This window comes from Rana temporaria, chromosome 13 (genome assembly GCF_905171775.1).
Source record: "Rana temporaria chromosome 13, aRanTem1.1, whole genome shotgun sequence".
Classification (NCBI taxonomy): Eukaryota; Metazoa; Chordata; class Amphibia; order Anura; family Ranidae; genus Rana; species Rana temporaria.
This window is the reverse complement of record NC_053501.1, coordinates 29,599,497-29,614,198: the sequence shown is the minus strand read 5'-3', so window position 1 is coordinate 29,614,198 and position 14,702 is coordinate 29,599,497. Positions and strand designations below refer to the sequence as shown.

General features: G+C 48.0%; 1 protein-coding gene across 1 annotated transcript in view; it reads left to right on the top strand.

The window, feature by feature from the left end:
* The first annotated feature begins 4,041 nt into the window (after positions 1-4,041).
* Positions 4,042-14,702, top strand: part of AKT1 (AKT serine/threonine kinase 1) — a 187,900-nt gene continuing 177,239 nt past the window's right edge. Inside the window, exon 1 of the mRNA XM_040332369.1 lies at positions 4,042-4,221. The gene's annotated coding sequence lies outside the window, so the exon portion shown is untranslated. The remainder of the gene's footprint in view (positions 4,222-14,702) is intronic.

Genomic DNA, 14,702 nt, shown 5'->3' with positions numbered 1-14,702 from the left:
TGGTGTCAGTGTCAGTAGAGCAGTGGATGGTGTGATACGGGCAGAGATTGGTGTCAGTAGAGCAGTGGATGGTGTGATAAGGGCAGATATTGGTGTCAGTAGAGCAGTGGATTGTGTGATAAGGGCAGAGATTGTTGTCAGTAGGGCAGTGGATTGTGTGATAAGGGCAGAGATTGGTGTCAGTAGAGCAGTGGATGGTGTGATAAGAGCAGAGATTGGTGTCAGTGTCAGTAGAGCAGTGGATGGTGTGATAAGGGCAGAGATTGGTGTCAGTAGAGCAGTGGATGGTGTGATAAGGGCAGAGATTGGTGTCAGTGTCAGTAGAGCAGTGGATGGTGTGATAAGGGCAGAGATTGGTGTCAGTGTCAGTAGAGCAGTGGATGGTGTGATAAGGGCAGAGATTGGTGTCAGTGTCAGTAGAGCAGTAGATGGTGTGATAAGGGCAGAGATTGGTGTCAGTAGAGCAGTGGATGGTGTGATAAGGGCAGATATTGGTGTCAGTAGAGCAGTGGATGGTGTGATAAGGGCAGAGATTGGTGTCAGTAGAGCAGTGGATGGTGTGATAAGGGCAGAGATTGGTGTCAGTAGAGCAGTGGATGGTGTGATAAGGGCAGAGATTGGTGTCAGTAGAGCAGTGGATGGTGTGATAAGGGCAGAGATTGGTGTCAGTAGAGCAGTGGATGGTGTGATAAGAGCAGATATTGGTGTCAGTAGAGCAGTGGATGGTGTGATAAGGGCAGAGATTGGTGTCAGTAGAGCAGTGGATGGTGTGATAAGGGCAGATATTGGTGTCAGTAGAGCAGTGGATGGTGTGATAAGGGCAGAGATTGGTGTCAGTAGAGCAGTGGATGGTGTGATAAGGGCAGATATTGGTGTCAGTGTCAGTAGAGCAGTGGATGGTGTGATAAGGGCAGAGATTGGTGTCAGTAGAGCAGTGGATGCTGTGATAAGGGCAGAGATTGGTGTCAGTAGAGCAGTGGATGGTGTGATAAGGGCAGAGATTGGTGTCAGTAGGGCAGTGGATGGTGTGATAAGGGCAGATATTGGTGTCAGTAGAGCAGTGGATGGTGTGATAAGGGCAGAGATTGGTGTCAGTAGAGCAGTGGATGGTGTGATAAGGGCAGAGATTGGTGTCAGTAGAGCAGTGGATGGTGTGATAAGGGCAGAGATTGGTGTCAGTAGAGCAGTGGATGGTGTGATAAGGGCAGAGATTGGTGTCAGTAGAGCAGTGGATGGTGTGATAAGGGCAGAGATTGGTGTCAGTAGAGCAGTGGATGGTGTGATAAGGGCAGAGATTGGTGTCAGTAGAGCAGTGGATTGTGTGATAAGGGTAGAGGTTGGTGTCAGTAGAGCAGTGGATGGTGTGATAAGGGCAGAGATTGGTGTCAGTAGAGCAGTGGATGGTGTGATAAGGGCAGATATTGGTGTCAGTAGGGCAGTGGATGGTGTGATAAGGGCAGATATTGGTGTCAGTGGAGCAGTGGATGGTGTGATAAGGGCAGAGATTGGTGTCAGTAGAGCAGTGGATGGTGTGATAAGGGCAGAGATTGGTGTCAGTAGAGCAGTGGATGGTGTGATAAGGGCAGAGATTGGTGTCAGTAGAGCAGTGGATGGTGTGATAAGGGCAGAGATTGGTGTCAGTGTCAGTAGAGCAGTGGATGGTGTGATAAGGGCAGAGATTGGTGTCAGTAGAGCAGTGGATGGTGTGATAAGGGCAGAGATTGGTGTCAGTAGAGCAGTGGATGGTGTGATAAGGGCAGAGATTGGTGTCAGTAGAGCAGTGGATTGTGTGATAAGGGTAGAGGTTGGTGTCAGTAGAGCAGTGGATGGTGTGATAAGGGCAGAGATTGGTGTCAGTAGAGCAGTGGATGGTGTGATAAGGGCAGAGATTGGTGTCAGTAGAGCAGTGGATGGTGTGATAAGGGCAGATATTGGTGTCAGTAGAGCAGTGGATGGTGTGATAAGGGCAGAGATTGGTGTCAGTAGGGCAGTGGATGGTGAGATAAGGGCAGCGGTTGATGTCAGTAGAGCAGTGGATGGTGTGATAAGGGCAGAGGTTGGTGTCAGTAGAGCAGTGGATGGTGTGATAAGGGCAGATATTGGTGTCAGTAGAGCAGTGGATGGTGTGATAAGGGCAGATATTGGTGTCAGTAGAGCAGTGGATGGTGTGATAAGGGCAGAGATTGGTGTCAGTAGAGCAGTGGATGGTGTGATAAGGGCAGAGATTGGTGTCAGTAGGGCAGTGGATGGTGAGATAAGGGCAGCGGTTGATGTCAGTGGGGTAGATTCACGTAGGGGCGCGCAATGATACGGCGGCGCAGCGTATCGTATTTACGCTACGCCGCCGTAACTTACAGGAGCAAGTGCTGTATTCACAAAGCACTTGCTCCGTAAGTCACAGCGGCGTAGCGTAAATGGGGCCGGCGTAAGCGTACGTAATTCAAATGTGGATGCGCCGTCCGTGTACATATCCCAGTGTGCATTGCTTCCAAGTACGGCGCAACGACGTATTGGTTTCGACGTGAACGTAAATTACGTCCAGCCCTATTTGCGAACGACTTACGCAAATAACGTAAAAAATAAAAATTTCGAAGCGGGGGAAACGATGTCCACACTTAACATTGGCTGCGCCTCCTAATAGCAGGAACAACCTTACGCCGAAAAAGCCTAACGTAAACAACGTAAATACATTGCGACGGGCGTGCGTACGTTTGTGAATCGGCGTATCTTGGTAATTAGCATATTCTACGCCGACAACAACGGAAGCGCCCCTAGCGGCCAGCGTCAGAATGCACCCTAAGATACGACGGCGTAGGAGACTTATGCCAGTCGTATCTTAGGCAAATGTCGGCGTATCTAGATTTCTGAATACAGAAAGTAGATACGCCGGCGCAGATTTGAATTTGAATAAAAAAAAAAAACCTGAATAGAATTGATATATAGCAGAGTTTAGCGTCACTTTAATGCGGCACATGTGACGCAACGAGCGTTACTGTGCAAATGTAAATAAGCCCTAAAACCCCATAGCACAGGGGTCTCCAAACTGTGGCCCGAGGGCCAGATGTGGCCCTTTGCTAGCCTTTATGTGGCCCTTGGGGCACTATTCCTCCAACTGATATGAGGCACTATTCCTTCCACTGACACCAACAAGAGGGCACCATTTCTTTTACTGATATCAATGAAGGGATACTATTCCACCTACTGATAGTAGCCCTACTCCTCCTCCTACTGACCACCAACCCTGAGGCCACATTTAATCTCACCGGTGCTGAACCCGGGACATTTTCTGCCCCTGCTGGCCACAATCCGGCCCTCCTAAAGTCTGAAAGACAATAAAGTGGCCCTTTGTTTGAAAAGTTTGGAGACCCCTGCCATAGCACATTGTGAAATGTTTAAACATGCATTAACCAAAAAAAAATTATTTTGGGGTATCGGTGATCAGCCCAGAAAAACAAGCGCATCCTTCCTCCCTGGATGGCGAGATTTTTCAGTCGCTTCCAGCCCAGCAGCTGAGAGGTTAAAGCTCACCTGTCTGCTATCTACACATCCAGTGTGAGAGCTGGCTCCTCCCCTCTGGAGCAGGAGGCAGGGCAGTAGGACCCAGTGGTCATCAGCAGGCAGGGTGGAAGAGGGAGACACATAGACAGAGAGAGGCTGGAGAAAGGAAGAGAGAAGGCAGGAGGAGGATCTGTGTGTACAAGAGAGGAAGAGACAACACTGTGTGTGTGTGTGCAGGAAGAGGAGACACAGCATTGGGGGAAGCTGATCCTCATGATCCAGGGCTGACAGCACAGCTCATCCAGCAATCCTGCAGTGACAGCAGCACCCCAGGGTGTCAGCAAGGTGACAGCAGCACCCCAGGGTGTCAGCAAGGTGACAGCACCAGCCAAGCAGCAACTGGATCCTCCCATCCCTCCATGCAATCAATGGGCTGAATCTGCAGCAGCAATACTACAAGCAGCAGCAGCAGCAACAGCAACAGCAGCAGCAGCAACAGCAGCAGCCCTATCCTTCCCCTCTTCCTCCTCCTCCCACCCTCTCCCCCTCTCTCTGTCTGCTCTCCTCTCCTCCCCCCTCCTTCCTTCTTTCCTTTTCCCTTCCCTCTCATGCTCCCCTCGGTGATGGTGTGGCTTCAGCTGGCTGCTATCCACCTCTAGGCCCCAAGCCCCGGTGGCATTCCTCCTCCTGCAGGGACAGATCCTATATACCTCTTGCATCCATGTAAGTCAACCCCCCTCCTCTCCCCCCCCCCCCCCCCCCCATCCACTCGCCAAACTCCCCTCCACCCCCCTTCTAAAGCACACACCCTAGGCTGGCACCAACATCCTGTTTTACCCCCGTCGGTGGAGATCCCCCCCCCACCTTCTTTTATTCCAGAGCCCCCTTAATGCCCCATCTTGTCTGGTGCCCCACCCCCCTTGGTGCTGTGTAGACTGCAGCCTAGCCATAGGGGCCTATGCAGGCAGAGCATCTCCTGTCTCATGCATATGCGCATAGCCGTCCAATAAAAGGCACATTGCACGCTGACCCCTGTCTGCTGCCCGCCGGTGCACCGTGCCATTCTCATTTCCAGGCATTTGCATGATGCAGGATGTAGTGTTGGGTATTTTATTTGTTGTTTGTTTGTTTTTTTGTCTTTTTTTTTCTATTGGATAACAAAATAGGATGCTGAAGTCTCCATTGCAACATCCTCAGCCCTCCCCGTCCCCCGGACAGGATTGCTTTTGTTTCCTTTCCGTCATTGCAGAACTGTTGTAGGTGTTGTGTTTTTTGTTTTTTATTTTCTTATTTGTGCTTCTCCAACGCTCTGCAGGCGGTTGAACGCTCCCCGTTGAACGCACCCCTCCCCAGTGATGCCCACTTCCTGCGTACATCGTGTAATATCTATGGCTGCGTTTCTCGGGTTCACGGTGACCCATCCCACTTTGGCCTGTGCAGCCGGCTCTGCTATGTGGAAACGTGATCGTCTGTCAGCCTTGGTACCCAGCCTTCTAGGAATAGAGAAATGTTTACTCGGAAAATATATGTATATAAAGCCAGCAGAGAGGGGAGGAGGCGAGTGTGTGTGTGTGTGTGGTTGATATTTGCCATATTGCCATAGCAACCAGGCCGCTGTTTAACCCCAACGTTGCTGTTTCTGCTGGGATTTGAATTTAGCTGGGCATTGAGGCCTGGCGTAGAAAAGTGGCGCAAAGGCGTCTGCGCTGCCCGTAGCAACCTGAGGTCTGAAAGCAGTGTGGGCTGGATAATGAAGGGAAGTGTATGGTTGCTATGGGTAACGTAGACGCTTGTCAGACACAACTGAGTCACACAGCTTTGTTTAGTTTTGGCGTGGCAGGATTTATGACGTTACTGTGATGTTTATTATTGAAAGAAGGATTGAAAAGTGGAAGTGTTGTGGAGCTGTACAACTGTCAGGCCTGTAGTTGAGGAACTGTGCCCCCGTTGGGCGGCCAGTGCGAGCTGAGCCTGAGGCCCCCGTTCGGCGGCCAGTGCGAGCTGAGCCTGAGGCCCCCGTTCGGCGGCCAGTGCGAGCTGAGCCTGAGGCCCCCGTTCGGCGGCCAGTGCGAGCTGAGCCTGAGGCCCCCGTTCGGCGACTCCATAGAGAGCCATTCACATTCTCCTGCTATTGCGAATTGGATGGATACCCTGCATCCAATTCGCAATAGTGTGAACCCGGCCTAATGAAATCCCAGTCTTGGTCTGTAGGGTTCAATATTGAGTTGGCCCACACTTTGCAGCTATAACAGCTTCAATTCTTCTGGGAAGGCTGTCCACAAGGTTTAGGAGTGTCTATGGGAGTGTTTGACCATTCTTCCAGAAGCACATTTGTGAGGTAAGGCACTAATGTTGGACAAGAAAGATTGGCTCGTAGTCTCCACTTTAATCCAGCCCAAAGGTGTTCTATCAGTTTGAGGTCAGGACTCTGTGCAGGCCAGTCAAGTTCCTCCTCCCCAAACTCCCTCATCCATGTCTTTATGGACCTTGCTTTGTGCACTGGTCCAAATCATTTGGTGGAGAGGGGTTATGGTGTGGGGTTGTTTTTCAGGGGTTGGGCTTGGCCCCTTGGTTCCAGTGAAGTGAACTCGTTGGCATACAAAGACATTTTGAACAATTTCATGCTCCCATCTTTGTGGGAACAGTTTGGGGATGTACCCTTCCTGTTCCAACATGACTGCGCACCAGTTCACAAAGCAAGCTCCATAAAGACATGGATGAGCGAGTTTGGGGTGGAGGAACATGACTGGCCTGCACAGAGTCCTGACCTCAATCTGATAGAACACCTTTGGGATAAATTTGAGCGGAGACTACGAGCCAGGCCTAATCGTCCACATCAGTGCCTGACCTCACAAATGCACTTCTAGAATAATGGTCAAACATTCCTGTGGACAGCCTTCCCAGAAGAGCTGAAGCTGTTATAGCTGCAAAGGGCCGGCTAACTCCATATTGAACCCTACGGACTAAGATTGGGAGGCCATTAACGGTCATGTGCATGTAAAGGTGTCCCAATACTTTTGGTAATATAGTGTATGTCAAATTTGGAACAGCAGTTGTGTTCATTCATACAGCCATTGTGTCCCTATAGACATCAGTGGGCATGCGCAGAGCACCTGTACCTCCCCGTGCGGGTAAGCATGGCCCCTCGCATGGGGTACACATTGATACGCTCCAAGTGAATGAGGTCTAAGGCTTGGTTCACACTTGTTATGACCTTGGTAAAAGCAAACCATCATTTACTGTTGGAATAGCAGTTTTCTATTGGCTTGCAGGGATTGGCTGGAATTTTAGTTCTTGACAAGAGCTGTATCTGTGCTTATTGGGTCTTTTTTTATTTTTTATTCTTTAAAGCGGTTGTATACCCGCATTTGTTTTTTTTTTGTCTTTTTACACCTGAAAAGTAAAAGCCATAATGAGCTAGTATGTACCGCATACTAGCTCATTATGAAATTCTTACCTTTAAAACGGGGTGTAGGGAACTTACCTGTCTTCCGGGTATCGCCGCTCCAGCGCTGTGATTGGCTGGAGCGCCGATGTCGTCACTCCCGCTGCAATCAGTGGCGCATTGCGAGGGGAATATCTCCTAAGCCGTACAGGTTTGGGAGATATTCTTTATACCTACAGGTAAGCCTTATTATAGGCTTACCTGTAGGTAAAAGTCAAAAAGTGGGGTATACAACGACTTTAAGTGGTGGAGAAAGAAAGCGACTTGATTTGCTGGTGGAAGTTGGCCCTTTAAGTGGATCCTAATGCGGAACTTTACCCATAACAACTGTGGGGGGGATAATGTTCTTTAGCAAGGAACATAAATTCTACATTCAGAATTATGTCTACAGAATTGTGTGCTGTATATTGCCTCCAGCATTTCTCCTGTTTTTTCTTCTTGCTGGAGACTGCCATTTTGCTGAAGCCCAGAGCCCCCTGAACAGCAGTAAATCACAAAACTAAACCCGTCGATACACCGGTTTTGAAAAAAAAAGTTACATTCCTGGAAAGCTGGGATTGCTAACTGTCACATTTGCTTGTGTCCTCAACCAATCTGTCAAACCATCAAATGGCTGATGGCATAACTGATCACCATGGCAATTGCAGCTCAAACAGAAGCAGCTTCCTTGGCTGTAAAGTATAGGAGGGTTTAATTCTGCTTTGAGGCTGCATTCACACCTGAACGCGGCGTATTGTACCGCGATTTGCCGTGACAAATTGCACCGTTTTGTCCTTCGATTTGCCGCGAAAAACGTTTTTAGCCTACAATACGCCGGAGGGGTGATTAAAACATTGTCGGCTATGCCGAAAGCCGCCTGAAAAAAAGGGTCTGGGACTTGTTTTGAGCTTCAGGCGTACGGTGTTTCGGCGTTCAGATGTGAACCATCGCCATAGCCGACAATGTTAAATCACCCCTCCAGCGTATTGCAGGCTGCAATAGCGTCGGGCTTCAGGCGTTAAAACGCCTAGGTGTGAATGGAGCCTTAAGGCTGTCAGCAGATCGGCCTCTACAAACACGGCAATGCCTAAAAATTTGGAGCAACTGAGCATGTGCAGAGCAGGGTGAAACTGTGTATTACTTGATTTTTAAACCGAACAGGCACTTATTTTTAATGTTTTACATAGCTATACCTGCAAAAAGAGCCAGCCGGAAGTCATCTAGCGGGACTTCATTTTCGAACTAAAGTTCCACTTTAGAGCCAGAGAGACGTTTCCTGGGCTTTCTGATCATGTGATCACAGCGGTCACATGATCAAGAGCCCTTCCTGACTGTAACCGGTGACCTGCGGTTGATAATGACAGCGCGGTCACAGTACTGGGTACGTGCGATTAAGCCGCTCCCAGAAGAGCAATGCCGGCTGTATGCATATTTGGCAGCATGCTGTGAAATCGCACCCCCACGCTGGTACATCTTTGTTTACTGCTAATGGGAAGGGGTTAATACAGGGGGGAACAATTCGTAGTAATTATTATTTACGTTGCTGTAGAATAAAAATGTAGGCCTTGACCCCTTTCCACCTCCTACCTTGAAGTGAGTCTTGACGCCAGACAGCAGAGGTGGTATCCGGATCATGCGATTGGCTCTCACAATAGTCGCATGATTGGGAACCTGTCCCACTGGCCCGTATTTACAAAACGAAAGCAGGAGCTGTGGGCAATAAGTGCGCTCTCCGCTTACAACCTCGGACCCCCATGGACGTGTACATGTGACGGTTGGGTGTTAAGGCCCACTTGCCCGGACACCCCTTGTATGCATTATGGCGGCAGAAAAGAGATTCAAGTGTGTGTCAGGCCAAAACTATTTTACTTTAGTTTTGCATAGAGTGGAAAAGAATTAGAGGCGCTGTCTTTTATTTACCCCTCTCCTGTTAGAAACCTCTTCCCTCACTTTCTGCCTTACCAAGGTTTTATCAAACAGGAAGTGAAGGAAAATCTGTCAGTTGTAGATTTCCTCTCACTTCCTGTCTTGTAAAAAGTTGTCAGCAGGACAGGAAGTGAAAGAAAACCTAAGTATATACACGTGGAAAATTGTTGCGCCTCTGCAAAGCAATCTGTGTTCCAATCCCTTTTCAGAGGTGTTTGATAAGCAGTGCGGAGGCCTTCTCAGTGTCTGTTTTAACCCTGTTAAAGTAGCGCTATAGGCAAAACCTATTCCCCCCCCCCTCCCCTTTTTTTTCCCCACTTTAGTGCAAGAGACGTTTCCTGGGCTTTCTGATCATGTGATCACAGCGGTCACATGATCAAGAGCCTCTTCGGATGGCAGACGGGTGTCCACGGACACATCTCCCCTGGCATCTGCCTGCCCATAGGATTCAATGGGTGGCTTGCTAGGATCCGCCTGAAAAACGGACAGGCAGGCTTATTGTGTGAAAGAGGCCTAAGGGGATTGTAGTGTCTACTGTACATTGGAAGATTTCCCCTCCTATTCCTTTTCTGGGGACAACCCAAAATTTGGGGTTTTCTTTTACTTTCAGTGAGCCCTGGTTCACACTGGGTACGATTTGGTACGATTTGAGATGCGATTTGACATGTCAAATCGCATCTCAAATCGGCGACATTTGCCGGCAATTGTCGGCAATGGCACTGTCCTAATCGGTGCGACGCCGCACCGATTTCAAAATGTAGTTCCTGTACTACTTTTTGCGATTTCGGGCCGCGATTTACATTGAACCCTGCACAGATGTCTCTTAAATCGCGGCACAGATAGCAATACAATATGATGGGTGTTCTAATCCCTCCCATTTTAAAATATTTTTATAAAAAATAGTTTTGCCTTCAGTTATACTTTAAAGAGGAAGTAAACCATCAGAATTTTTAAAAAAAACACCTGCAAGAGAGGCATAATGAGCTAGTATGCACAGCATACTATTTTATTATGTGGCACTTACCTGAGATTGAGGCCCCCGAAGTCCTCCTCAGTCCCGTCCACCGCCGCCGCCATGTTCCCTGAAGCTTCTTCCTGTTTTCGCGTGATTGGCCGGAGCGGCGATGATGTCACTCGCGGGACCCGCAGATTGATTTCAATGGGAAGGCGCGGTATAGGAGCGGTGAACACACCGCTCCTATACCGCAGTAAAGATGCGGCTAGCAGGACTTTTGGAGCGCTCCTGCTAGCGCACCGCTTCAGTGTGAAAGCCTTCGGGGCTTTCACATTGAACACTACAGGGCATTATTTTTAATGCCGTATAGCAGCGCTATTTTTAGCGCTGTACCGCATGAAAAACGCCTCAATGTGAAAGGGGCCTAAGGCTAAGTTCACGCATTCACTTTGTGGGTACAGCAGCCCGTTCATTTCAAGTAGGCTTCTGTAGCCGAGACAAACGCAGGATCCCTGACTCCTTTTACAATAAACAAACAAACCGCTCCATGATACTGTGGTTTTGCGTACACGCATGGGTGATGTGGGGGGTGCGATTAAGAATGAATGGCAACCCTGTGCGTTTTCTAAAGCGCATTGCATTTCTGTCCTGGTCCAAAACGCACACGATTATGCATTACACATTCCTGACCTGTACTACTAGCTTAACAGAAGCCGGAATAGCAGTAAAAACATGACAGGGGTTCTGTCCCTTCCCGACTCCATCTTGCCGTAGATTTGAAGGATGAATTGTATTGCACAGTAATATGTATACTTTTATCTTTCTATATTGTAGCGATGATGCTTTCTAGTAATGTATCTGTTTTTCCGCCTTGTGTATTTAGTACATCCTCTTTTCAACATTGTAATGATTTTCAGGTAGTCTCTTTGAACTCTTTGCTTCATCCCGGTTTCCCCCAAGGCTAAAAACTGAAAGTAGTTGAGTGAGCGCTGACTAACCCGAGAAATATTTACTTTTATTTCAATTGGAAACCTAAATGACCAGTTTGAGTGTATTGATTAAGGCCTGTGCATCTTTTTTTTTTGCATTTTCAGTTTTGCAGAAACGCACTGTAACATGGTTTCCTATGGATGTCATTCACATCTGTGCATTTTATGGAAAGGGCCACAGACTTCAATGGTTTTAAAGATGTGTATTGAAAAATGCAAGTGTAAATCGGGCCCAAAAGAAAAGTTCCCAGATGTGAACAGAACGCATTGTAGGCACGTGACAGCAGAACTCCGAGAAGAGCTTATATTGCCTAAATACATTTGTCATGTGTATTTTTACTTGGTGTGATTTGTGTATTTTGTCCAGATCTCCACCCCCCTCTTGTAGTTTTCTGCAGGTGATCTGCCAATATGGTTCCGGCTATCCAGATGGTTCCTGTAAGCACTGCGCAGGTGCAATCCTTGCCGACGGAAATCTCCGAACCTCAGCCGGTGACTTGTCCTTAAAGTTCCCCTAACGTGAAAGTTCCTTTAAGGACTGCGCAGGCGCAAACTTGCCGACGGAAATCTCCGAACCCCACCCGGCATCCAGGCTCATTCTTTAACATCCCCGTGGATTGGAGGATGTTAAAAAAAAGAGCCAGGAGGCCGAGCGAGCGGAGCGAGCCGTCCGTGCGAAGCGAGGACGTGAGGCCGACTGGCCACTTTCCTCAAAATCCACGTCGCCCTGGATGCCAGCCGAGGTTCGGAGATTTCCGTCGGCAAGTTTGCGCCTGCGCAGTCCCTTAAAGGAACTTTCTCGTTAGCAGGAACCATATCGGCAGATCAGATTGCACCTGCGCAGGAACTTTGACGTTAGCCGGAACAATATCGGCAGATCAACAGGCATCCAGGGCGACGTCGAATTTGAGGAAAGTGGCCAGTCGGCCTCACGTCCTCGCTTTTCTCGGACAGCTCGCTCCGCTTGCTCGGTTTCCTGGGTCTTTTTTTAACATCCTCCAATCCACGGGGATGTTGAGGAATGAGCCTGGATGCCGGCCGAGGTTCGAAGATTTCCGTCGGCAAGGATTGCGCCTGCGCAGTCCTTAGGCTGCATTCACACCTGAGCGTTGGCCGTTTTTTTCCGGCGTTTTGTCGCGCGTTTGCATACAGCGTCGTCCGCCGTTTTTGTACTTCGTCGTTTTTTTTATTTTAGCCAATAGGAAAAATGATCATCTTTTCATCACTTGTTGCTATGTTGGTAGATTTTTTTTTTTTAATCTTCTGCCTGGGTGAAAAGTTCTATTGATTAAAGCGACAAAACGCCCGTAGCAAACGCTCGTTGTCGCGCTAGTCGCTTGAATCAAGCGTTTCCATTACTTTCTATGGGAAATGGAAACGGTCAAAAACGACCAAACCGCCCAATTCGCGCGGTCCAGAACTTGTTTGAGCTTCAGGCATTCAGCGTCAGGCGTATTGGCGTGGAGATGTGAACCATCTCCATAGGGAATAATGTATTTTTTCCCCTCTAGCGTATTTGAGCGTCGCGCTTCAGGCGACAAAACGCTCAGGTGTGAATGCAGCCTAACGGGGACCTTCTGGATAGGGGAACCATAACGACAAGTCACAGGCAGCCTGTAGTGGGTGTGGCCTGCTGGGTTCCTCCCCAAAGGCTCTGCTCTCTGTACAAAGTATGTACAGCACAGTGATGATGTCACCACTACTTTTACAAAGTAATATCTTGGTTTGCAAAGGCTTTTGGTGCCCACGATGTAGATGTATACGCTTTGTTGGCTATTGAGGAATATACAGTTGGGTCTATATATAGATTTGGACACTGGCACATATTTCATAGTTTTGGCTCTGTATGATACCAGAATAAAAAAAATTTGGACGGAGGGCAGGAGCTGCCCAACTTATGTTAACAAGCAGGTGATTACCCATTAATAAGAGACTCCCACTGTGCAGATCTTGGCTCTTCTCGCCCCCTGTCCTGCTGATGGGATGAGATTGTCGGCGGGGCAGGAGACCTGGGAGAGGACACAGGCATGGCCACACAGCAGGAGTTGATCGGTGATCGCAGTCTGTAATAGTCTTATCTGGACCGCTGTCGCTGATCGCCTTCTGCTGTGTGGCCCGGTCCTAAATGGGCCACGAACCGGTATCAGTCAGCGGCCTGGGGGTTGGGGATCCCTGCTTTAGTGCACCCAGGAGGGACAGGTGCAGCGTCCAGCCCAGCTGCAGGCAGCCCTTCAGTCTATGGCAGGCTGAACGCTGTACCGAGTGGTACCCATATTTAGGGTCCTGTCTGATCAGGGATGAATACATAGAAGACCTGTTTACTTCCATTTGGCTTTCTGAAATCCTGTAAATGGCAAAACTGAGACTGGGGGAACTAGAAATATGAGCCAATCAAGTGCTGTTTTTTTGGCCTTAATATAGTGCTGTCACTCTGACACTGTAAACATACTTACAGGAGGGGAGAGCACAAAACTGACCTCATCCGTATACTTGCTTCTGCAGGTGGTGGGTAAGGGAGGGGTCACCACTATATACTTTCCGATTGTAATGGAGAAAGCCATGTCGCCTTCCTGGCTCTGCAGTACGGCAGAAGCGTGGCAATCACAAAAACGCATGGACAGAATTACATTTCCTTGGTAGATAATTCCTCGTTCACACGGAGGGCGTATTACAGCAGAGACCCGTGTGAGCGCCATGTCTACCCACACATAGATGCACAAGTTCCTCCATGCTGGCAGTCCCATTGATGTCATTGGGGACATTGCTGCTGCTCCTAGTTCGATGTTGTTGTGGGTGCACGGCCCTGAACGTGCACGGTCTGCGTTCTGTTTGTGGGACTACTTTGATAAACTCCACTATATATATATATATATATATATATATATATATATATATATATATATATATATATATATATATATATATATATATATATATATATATATATATATATATATATAGTGAGGGGGTTAGCTCGGTAGCGGGGTGTGTGACCCCTTGGATGGGTTCACCACACACTGAATTTCTACAGACTGGCAGTCAAAGACGGTTGAAAACAAAGTTTCTGGTTTATTTTTCCATCTTGCTGGAAAACAATTGCAAGCATCCAAACCGCATAAACAAAATCAAACATAAAATAAATCCTAGCCACTCTGGGCGTCTACCTTCCACACAGGAACCTTCCACACAGGAACCTATCTATGAAGTCTAACACAGCCTACTGCTGGGTAGACAGTGCTGGCCATACAGCACAAAACAATAGTCTTTTGATTTTTATCACACAGAAAAATCAATCCTCTCCTCACCTTCACAGAAGACCTTCTGGCACTGCTCTCCTACTCACACAGCCTTAGGAGTGATGCAGCCCATTAGTGGTAATCCTCTGGGCTACTTTATAGAGGCCTTAATTGCCTCACTCTGAACAGCTGGAGTCTTCCAACGCCCTTAGACCTTGTCTGGCTCTTCTCGCAGCCGACGCCTAATAATGATTAGTGTATTGTCTAAGCAAGGCAGAAATGTATGTCCCGTTTGTGACAACACCCACAGATTTACCTGACTTCCTGTCACAATATATATATATATATATATATATAATCATCCAACACTGCCCCTGGGCAATAATAATAAGGCAAGAATATGGATAAGCCACTCCAGATAGCAATGCAGATCAACAGCTCCGTATCTTGTTTGTCTCCAGGAAATAGATAAGATGTGGGAACAACTTTACCTGTGTTATTTTTTTTTTTTTTTTTTATATTATTTTTATTTTAAGTGATGGTATGGCTACTAGAAGGCCATCCTGCTTTACTGGGCACCATTGTTTCTTAGTTGGTGGTGATTGTATTGAAATAATACTTTCCAAACGCTGGCACTGAACTAGAGTTGTCAGAAAATTGTGCTGTAGGAATGT